Source organism: Malurus melanocephalus, unplaced genomic scaffold (assembly GCF_030028575.1).
Source record: "Malurus melanocephalus ecotype Western Australia unplaced genomic scaffold, MMel_1.1 scaffold_49, whole genome shotgun sequence".
Taxonomy (NCBI): domain Eukaryota; kingdom Metazoa; phylum Chordata; class Aves; order Passeriformes; family Maluridae; genus Malurus; species Malurus melanocephalus.
In genome coordinates, this window is record NW_026623281.1 from 164,291 (window position 1) to 183,812 (window position 19,522).

At 40.4% G+C, this 19,522-nt stretch overlaps 1 long non-coding RNA gene across 1 annotated transcript in view; it reads left to right on the forward strand.

The window, feature by feature from the left end:
* LOC130573043 (uncharacterized) overlaps positions 1-18,743 on the forward strand; it is a 109,772-nt gene extending 91,029 nt beyond the window's left edge. The window contains exon 3 of the long non-coding RNA XR_008965291.1: positions 17,793-18,743. This is a non-coding gene — a long non-coding RNA (uncharacterized LOC130573043). The remainder of the gene's footprint in view (positions 1-17,792) is intronic.
* The last annotated feature ends 779 nt before the right edge of the window (positions 18,744-19,522 follow it).

Genomic DNA, 19,522 nt, shown 5'->3' on the forward strand with positions numbered 1-19,522 from the left:
TTTTTTTTTTTTTTTTTTTTTTTTTTTTTTTTTTTTGGGTCACTTATTTTGGGGCATTTACAAGGCAGCAAACTGACAGAAATGCCTCTTAGCAATCCCACCTGCAGATTGTCTATAAAAATACCAGTATACAAATTGCAGAAATGTGCACCAAAATGGCAGATTTTTGGTGGTAAGGTAATGGCACTGCAGCATTTAATTCTTTGGAGCTGCTGGAGGGCGTAGGCCAAAATCTCTTGCTGCTCCACAGGTCAGGTTTTTCAGATGTGTCATTGCTTCCTGCATGTTCTGTGGATTTGAGGAGAGCCTGCTGTTCCCTCAGCAGAGAATGTCCTGGCTGGGTGAGATCCCAGCTTGCTGTGCCTCTGCAGAGCTCGGGTGGTGCCGGTGGGGAATGGCAAGAGCCTCACACTGGGAGGATTACACTGAGCAGGATGCTCACCCCAGGGCTCTTTTCACCCAGGTTGATATGTAACAGTGAGCTGGTAACTGATTTTAGAAGCAGAATTGTCTTTTTCTTTCTTCTTCTCAAGTTTATGCATAAACCCCCATTTTCAAATGGCAGCGCACTGTCTGTGGCTGTTGAGCAGAGATGRTCACATCCCAGCTGATGTCTGAGACCTAAATGAAGATTTCTGTGTTTGTTACAGGGTGCTGTTATGTTTATATTCTTGTTTGCAACAGGGAACCTGTTGGATTTGTCTTTTGRGATCCTCATTTTGGGAATCTAGATTGCTGCCATTAGGCTCAATGACTCTATCACTGAACCACTGTGCCTTTACCTAGCACAGTGACACTACTTTGTAATTTATAGGTAGTGAGAGGAAAGGAACCAGGATGCATTTCATTGATCTTTCCATGTTGTAAATGTAAAATTCATGTGCATTTTTGTTTGCTTTATGGCTGTTCTCTTTCCTTTTCCTTATTTAATATGCACTTCGTACTGTGCCAAGGGGGTCAGTAGGGCAAATCAAGGAGCCAGATGGCTTGTCTCTACCCTAAGGAAACATACCAATATTTAGCTGGCCATTTTCCCAAATAAAGGCAAGACTGGAATCCACAATAAATGGGAGAGCTGGTTAAAACGGCATCCTTTTCTTAGATTCACAGCTACAACCTCCTTGAGGCATGAGCTTTTTATACTTCACTGCCACTTTCTAGCTTTCTCCAAGTAACTGCATCTGCGAAGATATTAGAGGGGGGTACAGCTCATTTTATTTATGGCCCTTGCACAGTAACAAGTTTCAGTTATTATAATCTGACTGAAATAAGAAACCATAATCCATGGATGAAAAGACAGTGGACAAACTCAGTTAAATCCCTAGTACCCTGAGGACGTATATTTTGTCCATTTCTGGTTTTTTATGTTCCCTTTTTTCTGCTGTTATTCCCAACTTTAACTTTTGAAAAGCCAAGCAGTTTAAGTGGCCGGGCCTGGGGAGCTTATTTGTATGCAGCACAAATTTCAGGATCTGTTCCCAAGCCTGTGCAGAGTGAAAAATGGCCTGCATTTTCTTGATAGCCCATGTGGTTGTAAAGAATAAATGGCTAATGAATTACAGATGAACATTGACGCAAATTAATCTTCCTGATGTCCCTGGGTTATATGGCAGCCATTTAAAAGTTTAATCAATACACTAAAGTTGAAAACATGCAGGCACTGCAGTTGTTTGGATGTAATAAACATCAGAGGGAAACGGGAGGCTTGTACCCAGTCCATGTATCATAATGACAGGTATTTATGTTTAATGGACTAAATATTTTTTATTGGAAGAGAGCAAATGTCAGCTTAACTTTGTAAGCCCCGCATTCAACTTTCCTTTGAGGTTGGTGAGAGACGGCTGACATGTCATTGAAAATGAAATGTAAAAAAACCAATTGAGACAAAGCGAGGATAAGGAGCTGCTTTGCCGACGAGATGTTGCTTTAATGCTCTGCAACTATTCATTAAATAAAATGTAAACTCTACCATTTCAAACGTTGCAGTAAAATGGTTTACTAGGGCAGACTTTTAATGGTTATTAGGGAAAACAAGAGCCAACCGCTGCCAAATATTCTTTTCTGGGAAGCATTTTATTTGAAAAGTCTTTTCCTGAGTTACAGTTTCAGAAGATTTATAATTATGGAACAGTCATCTCCCCCTCCCCCTTTCTTTTTTGAAACAAAGAAAAACAGAAAAATAACTTTCAGTATAACCATTTGATGGTCTTCTTTTCCCCCTTTGAACAGTGTAATAGCTTTATATAATCTTCCCAGAGACTTGGATATTAATTGCACTTGAATTCAATAAATTTTAGAGCCATGTGTGTCCAGAACATAACCATCATTGCTATAAATGGAGAAGGAGGCTGTGCCAGACTGCTAGATTCACTGGGCCTGCACCCTTGCATGGCTACGAGAGAGACCACATGAAGTTATTTTCTTTAGGTCAAGAAAAATGTTGCTGTCATATCATTTGATCTTATGAGAAGACAGGATTCTTCCATGCTAAACAAAACAGTTCAACAAATGGGAGACAAAGGGAAGAACATCTTGTACCAGATTTCTGTAATGTTTCAGTACCCCATTTGTTGGCTGATCTTACCTGAATGGACCCTTGATGGTTTGAAGTGGTCTCATAAAGCTTCTGGTAACGTGTGYTGTGGATCCCCATCAGAAATGAGCATGGCCACAAGCCTGGGGGTCACCGTTTGCTTCCTTGGTGTTTGGCTGCACTGCTTCTCTTGACTTCATCATCTGTCTGAAATATTTCATGCATTTCAATAACTGCTCTTAACAGTGCAGGCAGTCCTGGTAAAAGTTTGATGGCYGATCTCATATTTAAAGATCTCCAAGCCTTTACCAAAGGCTATTTAAGGCAGACAAGTGCATTGGGGGAATGATAGAAATCTCTTACTACTTCACAGGCAACCAACATGTATAACTACTGCTGGGTAGGTAGACCATTTCATTTTGTTAGTTTGACAATTTTATCTTAACAGATTTTTACGTTGCATCAGGTTCTACTCAGTTAAGGTGGCTACTAATATTGAATTATGAATAAAGCTGTATTTGCCTCAATCATGTTGTAGATTGATAGCATCATGTTTATAAGATATTATACACTGCTTCCTGATAACACAGTAATTGTTGAAGGAACATCTGAAAATGCTTATCTACTCCCTGGACAATGAGTCATTTCCACTTTGAGCAAGCCCAAAAATAAATAGGTGTTTACACCATGAAAAGTAAAATAATGGAATGTGTCCATTGGCTAGACGGTCTGTAAAGKCTGAATAGCTGTGTGGCACAAGGCTGAAATCACACAAAAACAGCCTTTTTTTTCTCTTCCTCTTCCTCTGACCCTGTCACACGTCCTAAACACTGTAGCTTCTTAGTCTCAAGGACCTCATATGGCCCAATCTGATGATGTTCCAGGCACACTACTTGGTCCTGATCTTGTATCCTGCACTGGGGAGTGGGTCCCTCTTTCCACACTAYGGCTGGAATTGGCCTGGAATGCAGTGCAAGGCAGCCAAGCCATGACTTACTGGGTTTTAGACATTAGAAATGCTCTGTGGAGTTGTCCTGAGCTGCCTTCAATGTGACTGGGGAAGGGGAAGGCTGGAACCTTGTTGTCTTAATAAAGCTTGAAAGACTTCGAGGCAGAGTTGCAATGTCCTGCTGAATTAAGTTACAGTTTGGCTCAGTTTAAAAAATTGTCTTTTGTTTCATAAAGCTCAAAGGCAGTTTYCCAAAACTGCTCAAGAGCACTAAGCTTTAGTGGCAGGTGAAGGAAAACAGCAGGTATCTAGAGCAGAACATTAACAAGATTGCACCAGACAGAGGTGGTGCTAGTAGAAAATTGGAGGTAAAGAGTGGGTGACATTAGATTGATTCTCTCTGTCAGATGGAAAATTCTCTTTTCAATAACTATTCACAACAAAATGTGAAGTTCTCTGTAAAATGGTACATTGGGGAGTGCAAACCACCACTATCCAACACACTACTCCCAACAGCAGAAAATTTAATAAGTTATTTTCTTTATCAAATCTTTATACCATTTGACTAAATTAGTCTGAGTCAGATTTTTACAAGAAGCTTGTACCTCAGACAAAGAAATCCCTTTTGCTGGGGTTTCTGAATATTTAAATTCTGTAGAGAGGCTGCTGCTATTACAGGCTTAATGGATAAAATAGACATAAAAAATAAAAAAAAAACCTGCTATAAAATATTTCTTTTAAAGCAAAAAATGTGACAACTCCAAGACTTCACATTTAAAGTAAGCTTCAATTTCATTGAGAGAAAATATCTAAGGATGTATGAAAAAATATTGTCAGTTGGCAGAATTGTTAGTGATTAAATGTGGCTTTTTGAGAGCACTTTTCTTTCAGTTCAAAGCTAAGTATGTACTTAGTACAGCAACCTCACACAATGGTCTTGAAGACTTATCAGTCCACAAACACAAATCTACCTGCTCACCCCTTGCCTTAATAAGTGACAATGAAAAAATTTAATGGTGTTTTATCTGCCTGTCACAAAAAAAAATTACTTCTGACTACTGGCTGGGTGATGTTTTCCAAGAGGAATACTTACCAAGCATTTATTTGTGTTTCAGTTTTTCCTACATAGTACCAGCGCAACAAAGAAGCACAATGTGTCTGTCATACAGTGAAAATATTTAAATAGTGTTACAAAACTAATAATCTAAAATTAGTTTAATCTAAGTGAAAAAGAAGATARGAAACCATGATTTGGCAGAGCAGTGTTCCTTTTAAATTCTTCAGGAAAACAAATGTGTTGTTAAAGGGTGAAAGCAGTTAGAGAATAATGCCAGTTGCAGCCTTCTTAAACTGTGAGCCACGGTCCTGACAGCTATTAAAAAAATAAAGTAACTTTTGGTTTTGAWTTTTATAATGAGCATATGACAAAAAGATTTACGTCTACGTTATCCTGCAGGTGTAACTGCTGTCTGTCAATTTATCCTGTATTTTATTTTGATGGTGAGAGAACACTAAGGAGAATAAAAAATTCTCTTCATCAAAAACCTTAACAGGAAGGGAAAAAGTCTCAAGAAAATTTCATGTATTGGTGATTATTTGTGATGGTTAGAAGAATTACCTGAAAACAAAGAAGTCTTTCGCAATGAATCTACACACAAAAGCTTTAATAACATTTACATCTGTGTATCATCCATGTCTCCAAATGCAAGTCATGAATAACACATAAACTAGAGTATATAGGGAACAGAAGTGCTAGCACATCATTTAAAATCCAACACACCCCATCGTCAGTGGAATCAAATRCACAGCAGGAATGGTTCCAGTTGATAGACACACAATGAAGTCATTGAAAATGAAAACATATTAATTATGTTCCTAAAGGTTAAGAWAGGAATGGCTGAATTCTCTAATCCTGGAATAAAATTAGTGCCCCAAATCCATGCAGGAAAGTCTSTAATGTTTCAAAAATTGTGGAAAATTTCAGTCACATTTATTTGTATCTCACCCCTGACTGACTCTACAGCATGGGGGTAGCAGGGGGAAGAGCAGGAAGTACAAGACAAAGACAAAACCAGGGAGAATCACCAACAAAAAAAATATGTTCTTGGTCCAAACAAGCCACTTGCACTACATGAGCTAATTGTAAGAATAGAGCATTTCTAAACTGCAGCTGTTATGTGCTTAAGYAAACCCTGCTGGGAGAACTGCTTTGTAGAACACCTCTCTCTCCTAACACAGACACACGGCACGTCCTTTAACAGAGGAATTCAAAGTGCAATGTGTAAGGGAAATCTTTTCTGCTTCCAAATTTTCCTGAGCTTATTACAGGATGTGAGCCTAGCTTGTCACTCTGACATAGGCTTCCCTTAAGTGTTTTCTGTTTCCATTATCTTTTTGCCTATGTTAAATCACAACAACCTAGGGTRAAGACTGTGGGTATGTTGGAAAATGAGTAAGGGGGGCTGAGGGGGAAAGCTCAGGTTGTGCGATAGAAATTGAAAAATGTCAAACCCCCCCACAGAATACCTAGCTTGGTGATGGTCATTTTCTTTGCATGATATTTTATGGTTGTCAGTGGTCACTGGTAAGATCACTCATTTCGTGAGTAATTTTAGATGTATTCTTTCTCTACTCTTTTCTCCTCCTCCCCTCAAATCCTTATSCAGTCATCTCTGAACAAGACTATTGCACCTGGCTTCCCATCTGTATTAACTCCATTGTGCTGGTGTGCTGAGMACCCCTGATCCTTAACATCTTAATGCTAAAACCCAAATCCTCCCAACAGCAAGGGGTTAATTGTCTGTTTTCAATGCACTTTAAAACTCTCAGCTCTTGGGAATGATGTTTTCATGAGGATTGAATGTAATTACAAAATAATATAGGCACTCTGTCTTATTTTCACCGAGTGATACTTAAGTCCTTGCTGCATGTGTTTATATTGGGGCTCTTCCTTCAGTGTACTTGACGCAAGGTATTTGCAAATTTGAGCCTTTGGGCTTTAAATGTTGTGCTGCTTCTTCTGTTCCTTATTCACTACAGATTAGGTATAATTGATGACCTGCATTTACAGACATGGGTGGTATACAGATGTAAATGTTATTATAGCTTTTATATTTTATGTTCTTTCTGAAAGATCATTTTGTCTTTGAATAATACTCCTGCTCAGATTTTGGGGGGTTTATCTCTAAAAGAGAATATGAAATGGATATTGCACATCGTATATTTCTTAAAAGTAATTTGGAATTTTAGGGTATGGGATTGGTGGTGACTGATACACTGCCTGGATGAGATATATCCCTTTGAAAATAACAGCGCCAGTACATGCCTGCATCTGTCTAACCTCATAATTCACTTTCACATTGGGTTATGGATGTCTGCATTCAGTGAGTCTATCTTCCCTTTAGGTATTATTTCAGCCCTTTGAGATAATAAGGAAAGTTTAATTGCGTTGTTAATTGATTTTTTGCACAACATTATTACCTTGATTGATTGCAGAGTTGATGAAAATGTTAGACACAGGCAGTGTAAAGTATCAGCCCAGTAAGGAGTGGGAGCCTTGTGGAGAATAGATAACCTTGATGTTAAGAGCTATATCCTTCAGATATGTCTTCCCTTGACATATTGATGGCCCTTGAAAAGGGAAAAGCTGATTGTATGCAGAATGCAATCATTAAACCCACTTCAGCTGGCTGTTGATTAATTTGTTTTTTCCTGAAGGATCTAGTTAAAGAGAAGGCCTCACTAGTATCAACAGCAGCCATTTTCCAGGCTTCAGATTATACTTAACCCTCTCCTAGAAGAAAGAAAAATGATACTGTCTTGGTTTAGACAGGCAGATTGTCTGCAAACATTCAGTCCAGCTGCAATTTGGGGATTATAACACTCACTTTACCCCGTTAACTACTGCATCCTCTGTGACCTCTCCTCCCCCTGCCTTCAGTATTCAGCTTTGCCACAGCCAGCAGAAAGTCACGTTTGATGTTTTCCCAGTAAGGCCAGTGTCTGTTCTCAGCAGAGATGCCAACAGGGATGTCAAGCTTGTTTTGCCCAAAGACTGAAATACTTCAGTAGCATATAGCTGCTTCCCAGGAGCCTCTCTGAAAGGACCACAGGGTTCACTGCACACACGTAAGTGGTTAAGCTTTCCTTATCCCTGAAAAGATCTTTMTTGTATCATTTTTTGTTATTACTTTTGAGATCTTTGAGGTCTTCTGTAGGGCAGTTTGTGCTGTTCAGCGCTGCCCYAGGCTTAACAGCAGCACTCATGTGCCCTGTTGTTGAATACATTTACCCAAATAGTGGCTGTGTGTGACCGGCTTTCCTGCTGTGAATTCATGTGATGGCCTAATCCCAGACTACCTGCTACCTTCAGAGGACTTTCTGTTTAATAGCACCCACTCTGAGAGCAAAGGTGAAGAGTATCACCTAAATGGCCTTCCTGTGGCAGAACGGGCTTCCTTGGCTGAAAAACATTGTCAGGATTGAGGGACAGCTTCCATCTTAAGCCTTTCTTTTCTTTGTACCAGCAGATGACTCCACATATCCAAAATATTTACACAGCTTTAACCAAGCGATTTAATGCCTGTGAATGTGTTGGGGTATTTTTATCCCTCTKTTAACCATTTAAAGGATATTTGGTAAAGTAACAGGTTATTGCTTCCTCTTTAGCTGGGTCACTCTTAATTTGTGCCTCTGAGTGGTAGCAGTGACGAGCATTGCTTGGTTGTTTGGCCACGTGTGTTTTATCAGGTCCACTCTGCACATCCTGACACCATAACTTGCGACACAGTTGAGTCTGACAAATTTGAACCAGCCCAATAAAGTGAGTAATATTTCAAGCTGTCAAAGAGGGTGAATACTGATTAACTGAYACACTCCAAAAGCTCTCACCAAATATCCCTGCTCTGGTGGAAAATGTTTACTAAGCATAATACTTGTTAGAAAGTCTTTGATGCTTTAACTAAACTTTAATGACTCTGACCCTAATGGAGGGGTTTTAATGTGTCTCCCTCAAGCTGTTTCTTAGTCCCCAATTTTTTATCTTTAGCAAAAGCTTCCATAGAGATTAAAAGTGCACCTGTAAMCTATGTTTTAGTGGTCACTGTGATTTAACCTTCAGCCCCTGTTCCTTTAGCATATTTTTAAAAGGAAGTTGAGGAAGAGGGGAAAGAGTTGAGGATGGGAAACAATGACAGTATTTTGGCTTTCAGCAGGGGAGGCAGGTTGGGAACTAGACTGTGGCCAGTAAGTATTTAGCAATAGCAGATGGTGCTATATGTCATACAGCATGGACTAAAATTCTAAGAGGCAAGCCCAGACTTAGTCCAGAGAATTACATATTTTCTGAATAATTCCAGTGTTTGGTTTCAGACGCACTTCTGATTTCACTTGATGCTAAATAAGAATAGCGACAGAAGAGAGAATGGAGCTCACCACTTGTTGTGGGGTCTGGATRTGTCTTACAAAGTGCCAGATGCCTTCAACTTCTGCTGGAAATCAAGGGAATCCAGGGGCCTTGTGGTATCTGCTTCTCAAAAAACACTTGTTTTAGTATTAGGAAAAATCATAGCAACCCTATCATTAGCAATTAGTTTAATTTTTTTTTTCTCTTTCTGAGGAAGGGCTCGTGGAAAGGAACAAGGTCATGGCAGACAAAGAAGGTTCCCTTAACTGTATTATAATGTGACAGCAGAWCTATTTAATTATGCTCTTTAATTTTATTTGAGARACTTTCTTTCCCAGCTTTAAAAATAAAAAGCAACTTGTCTTTATTTCAGATGACTCTCTTGAGAAATTTCAAACCAGTTGAGCCAGACTGAATTTTCTATGGCTTTTTTTTTCCTAATGTGAACTCCTGCAGCAGGAACACATTTGAGATCCAAAAGCRAGTTTTACTCATGAGATGAGCCAAATTTATGTCTAAACTCTCCAGAACGGCCCTGCTGCTCAAATTTTTTTTCACATAAGAATTTGTAATTTTATTGGAATGCTTGCAAACTTTCCGAACAATTATTCCAAAAGTTTGCGTTCTGCCCCATAAATCATAGTACATTTGTTTAATTCTATCATGGTTACTAAAAGAACTCTAAAAGAACTTATTTCCCTCTTTTTTTTTTTTTCCTCTCACATTTTACTGCTAATACAATCTGTGCACGGTTAAGGTTTGTGAAGTATRATTTAATTATAGTCACTTTCTGTTTTCTTAATGACCTTGTCATTCTTTTTGGTTTAGTTCCATTGCTGAGCAGTGTAAGTTTTATTATTAGAACGTAGCCCAAAGTATGGAGCAGGCAGCAGAAAGGCCGTTTTTGCATATGTTAGCCAAATTAACTGAAAATCTCCTAAACTGTACGGCGAGTGTACACTGAAGAGCTGAACTTTTGCGTATGGTCGGGACAYATCCGTCATTCTGAATATGTAAAGAGGGTCTCTTACATCACTCCGGTGATCGCAGCGCTGCATTGACAGCAGCAATAGAAAGGTGTTTGGAAGCAGCGGCGGCATTTACACCGTGAGTTCGGGAGGACAACAAGTGCCGCCGGTGCGGGTCCCTGCCTGCGGACAGCATCCCGAGCATCCCGAGCATCCCGAGCATCCCGAGCATCCCGAGCCCTTTGTTCGGAGCAGCTGCCGCTCCCCGGGAACAGCCCGGCAGAACGAGGATCCTGGGCAAAGGCAGAGAGAGGGGGCAGCGAGAGGAGGCTGTGAGAGGAGGCTGTGAGTGGAAACAGCGAGAGGAGGCTGCGAGAGGAGGCTGCGAGAGGAGCCGGCAGGCAGCGGCTCCACGATCGCCGGGCAGCGATCGCACAAAGGGCTGCTGCCCTCTAGTGCCGCGGGCCCGCTCACCCGACAGCCCCTTCAAGAGCTGAGTGTTTGTATATTGCGCTCAATATTTACAGCCTTTCTTTCTGCTGCTTTTATTTAAACCATAGAGGAGAGAATGAGATACATGGAGAAGTGTTTTGAAGGCCAAAAGATTGCGGGACCATGCTTCCTTTCCTCCATCTCCTTCAAGGGCATTCAATACCCAAAGTCTGGCGTGCTGGTGCTTTCTCTGCACTTGGGTTTCTTTGAACACAGTATCTGGATAACCACACAATTTATGTGTCTGAGTAATTGAAAAAAAAAATCTGTTTTATCTTTTCTACATATTTCACAACACCTATTTAATCATGAAGTCAGCATTAATTCTCTCCCTAACATTAACAGTGCGAAACTGGTAAAGATGCATGGAAGAGACAAAAGCATTTGGTTGGGGGGTTTTGTTTGTTTGTTTTTGTATTTTTTGTTGCGTGCTTTTTGTTTCRTTTTCACTAGAAAGAGACGTTCCAACGCCCCAACATATTTCTCTGATGATAGTTACAATAAGCATGGAGAAATTCCAAAGAAATCCCAAGTGTAGAACCTTAAATTGTAACAATGATACCCAGAGGAGCATGGAACTGGTTAATGATTTAAAGTATTATGCCCTAAATGCTCCTATTTTAGCCAACAGTAGAGAATCTGTAGACAGCACATGCCCAGATCAAAGCTGATCATGTCAATGTCATTCAAGGAGGGAAAGATACCCTCCTYTTCCCCTGCTCTCCCCTCTACCCTTTTTTTAAACAAAGTATGACATCTGAGGAACAGTGTGTTGATTGTTCCACTGCCAGGATACGCATAATGGAAACATTAGCTCCAAGATAACTTTTAATCTGTCAGCCTAATGGCTCCTTAATGTGTAGAGGGCTTTAAATGTATGTCAGCCAGGGCTGTATAAAGTAATATAGTTTGTGGCCTGAATGGATCTAGATGACTCCGCACCGTGACACAATATGGTTTATTATTAAGTATCAGCTCATCAGCTTATTCCCACGGACTTGGACAAGCTTCTCAATTTTCCAGTAACAGATTATGTGASAAAAAGCTTGCAGTGCATTTTTTTTTTCTTTTTCCTTTCTCTCCCCCCACTTCCAAATTACAAGTTTCTTCTCTAGTTGCACTGGGAGCCCTGAAGTGTATTTACAGCAGGCTGCACTTTATCACACATCAGCTTGACTGCTAGTTTACACTGAACATTTATGCAGCTTCCTTGGCCCAGGATGCAAACTTCACATCTTTGTATTCCTATCACCTTCATTGCAAATTTTTCCAACATCCCCTCCCTGTTGACTGCTTTCCTCCCCCCTCCCCTRCTCTCACTTCCCTATGTACTCCCCCCTTTTTCCCCCATTCCCACAAACAGGCCAGTGAGACTTGACATGTCACAGCACTTGTCTGTGCAGGATACTTGCAATAATTCAGTGTGTTAGTTTGCCTTCTGTGATTCCTCTCRGCTCTATCTTAGGTGTATAATTCTAACACCATTGCTGTAGACTGGATGCAGATTTCATTTTGTGCCTTTCAGTAATTCCTCTCAGTCTGAAAGACCATTTTGTGCCCCCTGCTGTAGGGTGTCCAGAGGAAAATGTTATCGTTTTTCAGCATCCCTGTGCAGGGAGCAGAGCAAAGAGGTAATTCATCTCCTGTGGATGGGAAGGGAAAGTTACCTTCCTCAAACGCTGTTACCCTCGGAGGGAGGGGGAGTCAGGGTCAGCAGTTTGCTACTGGAGGTGTGTCCTTCCTCCAGGAAACCTGCAATGGGTCACAATCCCTAATTCACAGGGACCTCCTTCAGAGTATTTGGGGACCACTCTGTGAGCACTGTGGCCATGCTGAAGGAATTCTCCCTCAGCCACAGTTAACTCTGTCCCCAGCCTTCTCAAACACAACCTCACCCTTTTGTACACAGCTACTTTTGGGGAATTRTGCATTGCTTTTTCTTATGTTTAGTGATTCTATCCTCTTAAAAATAAATTAACTAGCTTATAGCATGAAGAAAGTTAATATCTGTGCATTTTTTATGTGACCACTTGTGAGTATTTTATGGTAATATTTTAGAGAAATTATCTTGGTTTTGTTTTTTGCTGTGATATTTCAGATATTTATAAGATTCTTTTCTGTAACATTTAGCTGTGGCACAACCAAAACCATTCGTAGCTGTTGTATTCTCCTCTTTCTGTTGCTCCTTCTGCTCTSATTTAAGGAGTAAAAGTCCTGTGTCTTGACTCCAGCCCGGAGCGATCTGGAAACCATGAAATGGTAGCAGCCAGAGAACCCATCACRYTWACAAGGACAGCTGCAACTCTTCTGYTCTTTTCCTGTGTCACGTTGCAGTTTTTGAGCTCAGTCTTCCCCATGCTGGCAATGAAGGAAGAGTGCACGTCTGAGTGGATCTCTCTGGGTTACTCACTTGGCTGCTTTGGAGAGTACTTGGTGACCCAGATGATCCTTTGCACCTTTTCTTGTCTTCCAAGTCAGCTTCTCAGGCTCCAGTGTCAGAGAATTCACAGGCTGCTTCATATTCAATAGAAACAATTATTCTGTTTCACCAAAAGGAACTGAAAATAAGAAGTCATCTACTAGACGACTAGTTCAAGTTAAAATTTCCAGGTAGATAAATACAAAGTGAAAAATTACTAAACTCCCGTACAAAAAGGTTTAGTTTTGGTTTGGTTGGGTTTTGGGTTTTTTTTTTTGTTTTTTTTTTTTGTTTTTTTCATCCAGCTTTACGTATTCCTTAGATGAAAAGGTTTTTAAGAATTTTAAATTAATTTGACTCGTGGAGGTGTTTTGCCTAAATCAGTAGCACTGTAGACTTTAAATTGTTCATAGATAGGTATTTATTCTCCTCTAAATGTTGTCGGTAGGGAATTACTTTCCTTTATAGGAAGTTTATATTAATATTTMAGGGAATTTCACAACTTCTGTTCATTAATTGTAGAATATGCCCAAGTGCCTATGAAAAAAATGATAATGGTATTGATATTTCATCCTGAAGGGTCTCAAAACAATTTGCAGATTGGTAGTATAACCACACTGAAATGCACCCAGCTTCTTGGTGGAACATGGCAGCTGTTTAATAGCCCATAGCAAAACTATGCAACAGCAGGTTGTGCAAAAAGATATGAATATGGATCAAATAGAAATTGGCAGTGGAGGATTTAGGTGCTGTGCTCTAATTAAAGSTAGGTAAAGTGGAATTCCACTAGAATACTGAGTTTGTGTATGGAGGGCTTTGCTCCTGGTACCAGGACCTGTGGTCAGTCCGTGTGGGACACAGGCAGGAGGCTGGAGAGTGATCCCTGATGGATACTGCACACCAGTGTTTGACAAACAAGTTTAATTGTGAGTGCTTTGCTGCTTTCACTTGCAGAGTGAATTATTAAAAACATTTGATGTYAAAATGGGTGCCTGGTGGGGATGTTGGGCAGATGTGGCAATAGGTTTYGATGGGGGTGGAAAAATTTTTGGCTTGTTTCTACTTAGTTTTAGTAATTACTTTTTAAAGAAAACTGAATGCTACAGGAGGAAGCTGTGTTRCTGGAAGCTGTCCAAGTTGTGATGACTGAGAGGTGGGTTTTTCTAAAGGTGGAGTATTAATGCAGTACAAAAATGAGGTAGGAAAAAGGCTACAGGATGCCACCCAAMAACAATTCCCTTAGGTCACTGTTGGCCTGAGCTGAATTTTGACCTGCAACAATTTTGACCTACCTAAGGCWGTATGATCTATGGGTCTAATGCATCTCATTGCAACTTGGTTTCGCCATTCCTGATATAATTCATCTGCAAACTCTTCTTGCTCTAGCAAAGTGTACATAGGTTCAAAAGCACCAAAGCTCTCTGCAAAATATCCCAAATTTAAAAGGAGCTAACGTGACTTGAACTTTTTCACGTGCTTTAGAATGCATGCATGTATTTATTTATTTATTTTGATAATTGGGTTTTCCCTCAGCTAAGCAAAGGCCGGTGTTACTGACATTACAATGTGTTTGTGAAGAAAGACTGATACCACAACACATRCAAGCAACTGCAAGGTCATTACTTACCCAGCATAATTAGAACATCTATTCCGAGGGGTGAAAACATTTAAAAGAAAAAGAGTGAATTTTAAAATTATTCTTCCCAATGCATTTTTTTTCATAATTATAGTTTTAACAGCTTGTGGTGATGGTAGAATCAGCTACTTAAGAAAAATTAGAAGCCTCATTCAGGGAAGATGATCCCTCAAGAGACCTTGTGTTGTCATTTCTCGAGCAGAAACCTCATTCTGGATGCTGTGTATTGTTTTGATGTATAGRGGATATACTTAGCTTATTATAGCCAATGCTGGATATTTTAATTAAAAACCACCAGAACAGCCACAGATGTATTGTTTTCCCCTTATTCCTTCTCTTGTCTGTGTGCAAAAAAACAAGTGTAGTCCTGCCCCTGCAAGGAAAGAATACCATGGCAGATAGGCAGAAAAAAAAGCAGTTGCTTTCCTAAATTCACATGTGATATATCTTAGCATCAAAATTCTCATTGTGGTGCACAAACCTTTTGCAGTTCTCGGAGCTTTCTGTAGTTGACAAAGGGAGGTGGGACATAAAGAGGAAAAACAAAGCAAAACAAATAACCAAGCCAGTCACCGCATTTAATTTATGAGCAAGATTATTGTTTTACAAATAACCTTCATGATAAACAAGGTCTCATGGCAACATTTTCAACTGTGCTTTTATCAAGGCTCTCTGAGCAGCGTCTGTAATGTGCCTGGCAATCAAATCACAGCTGTGTGCCTGGGTAGGGAATCTCTGCGGAGACAACACTTCCTTAATTTAAACAATTGTAGGCTGCAGGATTTCAAAAATTTCAGCTGACTTTAACTGTCACTAGCCCAAGCACCTTTATCCCCAGGCGAGCAGCAGCAGCTGGATTTCATTTCCTGCTGCCAGACTGTCCGACATCTTTGCTGAACATCCCGGGAACAGAGCGTCTTTACTTTAAGGATTTTATTCAAGGTGACAGCTCCTCACACTTTAGCGTTCAGATCACCTCAAGTAGCTGAGATATCAGTGAAAATGAGAGCACTTCTCCAGCAAACTCCAAATTTAGATTGACTGAGGTTATCCTTAGGCCTCTAGACCCAGCCTCCACGACAGCACAGGCCTGCCAGTAACTTTAAAACTACAGTGGAGTTTGTAATGATGTCTGGGGAGAAATATTCTGCCAGAGCAGTGGAGGATACTATAAGCGATAGGAAATGATGTCAGATTTAGTTAGGGCTGGAGACAGTGTTAGAATATACTTGGCATAATATGGCACCGGTATCTCTGTCAGCATCTCTGTTTTCTGTCACCGCACACAATCCCAGGCCTGTCTGTAGCCCTGACAGTGTCTTTTCAGATCAGGTTCTTGCCAACTCRCAGACTGGCTCAGCACAGCACCATACAGCCCCCTTTGTCTGAGGCCTGCCCTTTTGTCATTAATGCACTTGATGTCTATTTAAATCTGACGGTGAATACAGTATCTGTTTTCCTGTCAAGAGATCATTGACAATATTAATACCTCATGTCCTTGCCTCATTTTCTAAGCACTGACACCTAGCTATAGTCTCCAGCATTCATCAAACAGCACTCTCTCACCAGCATCTCTATAAACAGTCTTGCTTCCAGTCCTTAAGAAATGGGCAGACCTCAAACCAGACTTTATCAATGCCCGTGAAAAAGGAGTCCAAAGAATGTGGTTAATAAACTGCTCATATCCTTTGCATTTAGAGCTCTAAATGGCCTTGATTCCAGCCTAATGCCTGCTGCAGGGATATCTGCTTAGGGAAAGAAAAACTTGCTCTTTATTAGACTCATGTTTAGGAATGCTAATATCACTTTTTGCATGTGGAAGCTATGCAAAAGTGAAATTATTGAAATTGAAATTATTGAAATTGAAATTATTGAAGAAAGCCCTATGGAGGAGGGGAGGGTGATCAGGCACTGCACAGTATAGTCCCCATTTGCGTTATCCTGAAGAAGAATGTTTTTCACAAGAGACAGGCCTATCAATTTCCCCCCCACAACCCTCATAGGAGCGTGTTACCATCACGATGTCTTAGAGAGAAAAAAGAGCATGGGTTAACATTAATCTTGCATGACCCATACCCTCCAAAGCTTTAGTAGCTTATCTGACAGGCGTTATGCTGGAAAAAAAATGGATGCAGAACATAAAAGCTTGCATAGTTAGTTCATGCTGCAGGTGGGCACGAGAATGGCTGTGTGAGTTCTGGAAACCTAAAACGAGAACGAATGGAGGATCTGCTCCTCCCCCTTCTTTACCTTTGTGTGAGGCAGTGTCTGTGTGCTTTGGGCTAGGTTATGTTTGCCCTTACAGAGGTGAGCTGGATACTGCAGYGACTGCTCTGCGAGACACTCCCAGGGCACAGGAGACCCTTCCACCTTCTTTCTGTTCGTGGGAGATGACTTTAATTTGACTATACATGTCTGAGGGCTCAAAGAACAACTCTGCTAGCAAAATTTAGCATCTTTGAGGMTGTTCACAGGTGGGATGTGACTGTGAACTTACGCTTTCACATACCACTTAGTACCACCAGAGGGGATGCTTTTGAAAAAGGTAGTGAGATTTGCAGGTATGTGTGTCTCACCCACTGCAGTTAAGGCTTCCTCAGGCATCTTTCTGCCTGTACTCACTGTGAATAATGCGCCTTGCCTCCCAAAACCAGTATTATGGCTAATTTTTGAAAGCACCCTGCCAATATTTAACATAATTAAAGTGTATCTTGCTCATGGGATGTTGTGATGTTGTTTGGAGAGATACTTTGGAAATGTTTTTATTAAATATTTATTTGGATGAATAAAAATGCTGGAGTCTGTGGTGGCTCACTGTTCTAGCCCACACAGATTTCAGCCACTCACTTCAGTTGTCTGATGCTGAAAATACAGGTGGTTTAGGTGCTTGCAGTATGACTTTGGGAAAGTTTGAAAGGTTTTTCCAGGATCCACATTGAACTGCAATTATTTTCTGTTGGTTTGTTGTTTTCTTTTCTTTTTGGTTTCATTCATCAGGAAAATCTTTCAAGCAAATAGCAGGGAGATAGTAGAGAGCACAAAATATAACTTTAATATAGACTCTCTGGTCTTTTAAAAGCAGGAGAGAGAGAGAGGTGCTGTGATATAAAATTCAATGYATGATGTTTCAGTATTATGTAGTTCTGGTTTTGAAGACACTTGTGGATGTTTTTTAACAGGACAGGTCACGTAGGTATTTGAACACATTTTTCCAATAGGTTCAAAAGTGCTGATTAAAATGGCAATACAGAATATTTCAGATGCACAAACTTTCTTCTGCAAGACAAGAGAAAACTTTTCCCTTCCTTCCTTCAAATTTCCCAAGTTATGTGCTTTATTGTGTATTATTCTACCTCAGTCCTAACTGTAATTCATTTCCTTTTTATTGYAGGCATTTTGGGGAAATGTCGCTACATTTACTACGGAAAACATTCCGAGGGCAACAGATTCATCCGAGATGACCAGCTGTGAGCACAGCACTGTTTTGTGCCTCTTCAGCCCCTCCACATAAGAAGCACAAACCACATCTAAATTTTAAGCATGTAACTAAAGTCCTCTAGTGCCTTCTGCTGACTTTGCCAAGCCTGTCAAGATCATCCTTCTATCTTCGTCTGAGTAGTCACACAGAGATTGACATGATTGCCTTTAAGCAGGTCCCATCCACCAGCGTGACAGACAGCTGCAGCCGAGCACCCAGCCTGACAGGAGGAGCTCCGTGATGGATTGCCTGGTCCACGCTCTGCTCGCAGGAGAGCAGGGCTCACACCTGGGGCTGCTCTGAGCTGCTCCGGCGGCGGCGCCTCCGCCAAACCCCGCGTTTATCTCTGCCCGGCCTGTTGGGCCASAGCGCCCGGTGATACCAAAGTGTTCATGAAACAGAGAGGCTGTCATTTCACATGAAAAAGCCCTTATCTGTTCTTATTTCTTTCCCTGTGAATTAAGTGCTTGTGTTTCTATCATCTAGTACGTGCTTGCACAAATCCTTTCACAGTTTGGTGGTACAGCGCTCACCCCCAAATGAGCCTGGATGGATTACTTTTTCTTTCAGCAGGGAAAAATATATATCCTGAAAACATTTTGGCCATGTAAAGCAGTGTCAATTTGTATAGATGTTTATATGCAAAGGAAAAAGATTTAAGCAATTTCCCAGACAAACAAAATTTTCTAATTCTGGAATTGCATCTCATCATTCACAAACTCCTACCTTCAGAAAAGTGAACATTTCTTAATGCTGTAGAATTATGGCATGGCTTAACTGTCTATCCTTCGGAGAAGTCCTCATTAGTGATATTGACAGTGGRTATTATTCCCAATTTATTGCACAAGGTATTTTTAGTTTGTAGGGATCTGTAGAATTAAATGCCTAAATTTTGGGGGAAAAAGTGCTCAAAAGGAGTGATATAAATCTGCCACCAGATGGGTATGATTATTCAGAGGTGACAGAAGTCAACAAAAGTAACTGGTGGAATTAACATAATTAGCAGCTTTACTAATATGTTAGAGAGATGAGTTCTGAATAATCCCTTTTAATATCTATGTAAGAAAAGCTATTGTCAAATTTTCAGTCAAAAAAATAAAATGACATGGCAAATTTAATGCTTTTCTGATAAGGAGGTTGGATACATTTAGAGTCATGAACTTGTTACTGTGAAAAAGAAATCCCATACTTCATGCATATATTGTGTTAAATTCTACTTGATACAATGGGATTGGCCAAGGAATATGCAAAAATTCTGATCTTTGGACTTTTCAAACCCATTCATATTGATCCCACTTGAGAGATACCMCTGCCTAGGTGTTCTTGGTTTGTCTGAAATTACTTGGTGGTCTTTATTCCCTTTCCTGGTTGAAAAAAAATACCAGTTTTTCAAAACTGTCTACCTTGGGGGCTTTCATCAGCTGGCATTAAGAGGTGGAAGTGAACTGGACATTGAAAGCAGGTTTGACTGMTGAAATAGTGAGGTGCTGGCAGAGCATCAGAGGAAAGCTTCCTGCTGCTGCTGAGCGTTTTGGGCCTTAGTAAACAGAAGCCTTTGCTCATTCTGAAAGTATACAAGAAATCTTTAACAGATTCTTAAAATCAGTGATGAACATAGAACGATCTAGTTCACACCACTTGTA